This window comes from Penaeus monodon, chromosome 25 (genome assembly GCF_015228065.2).
Source record: "Penaeus monodon isolate SGIC_2016 chromosome 25, NSTDA_Pmon_1, whole genome shotgun sequence".
Lineage (NCBI taxonomy): Eukaryota > Metazoa > Arthropoda > Malacostraca > Decapoda > Penaeidae > Penaeus > Penaeus monodon.
This window is the reverse complement of record NC_051410.1, coordinates 3,332,979-3,333,406: the sequence shown is the minus strand read 5'-3', so window position 1 is coordinate 3,333,406 and position 428 is coordinate 3,332,979. Positions and strand designations below refer to the sequence as shown.

At 32.9% G+C, this 428-nt stretch overlaps 1 protein-coding gene and 1 long non-coding RNA gene across 2 annotated transcripts in view; both read left to right on the top strand.

The window, feature by feature from the left end:
* Positions 1-428, top strand: part of LOC119589491 (transmembrane protein 104-like) — a 100,597-nt gene that overhangs the window by 27,064 nt on the left and 73,105 nt on the right. The gene's annotated exons all lie outside the window — the stretch shown is intronic.
* Positions 103-428, top strand: part of LOC119589494 — a 1,649-nt gene continuing 1,323 nt past the window's right edge. Inside the window, exon 1 of the long non-coding RNA XR_005230190.1 lies at positions 103-145. This is a non-coding gene — a long non-coding RNA (uncharacterized LOC119589494). The remainder of the gene's footprint in view (positions 146-428) is intronic.

Genomic DNA, 428 nt, shown 5'->3' with positions numbered 1-428 from the left:
GGGTGTGGTGATCACCCGGACTAATATGTTTTTTCTTTTCCAGTGTGGGTCCAAGGTTTTTTACATCGTACTTTGTGTATACCTGTATGGAGATCTTGCCCCTATATGAAGCGGCAGTTGCCAAGTCTATCAGAGACATAATCTGGTAAGCTTATAATCTGGCAAATTTCTTTTAGTTTCATTCATTGTTTTGAGGAATTAACTTTTGTGAGTGGAATGAAAGGTTTTGATGTTAGAGCAATTGGGGATAGTTTTGTCCTTTTTGATAAATAAATGAAAGGATGTTGAAGAATACTTGGTTTAAGGTAATGTATCAAGAGCATTGGTAGTTTTGGTCAGATAAAACCAGCCTGTAGATATTTTCTATAGGAGATTATTGAACATTTAGAAAAAAATAATAATTTAAGGAAATTATATGTATATATATA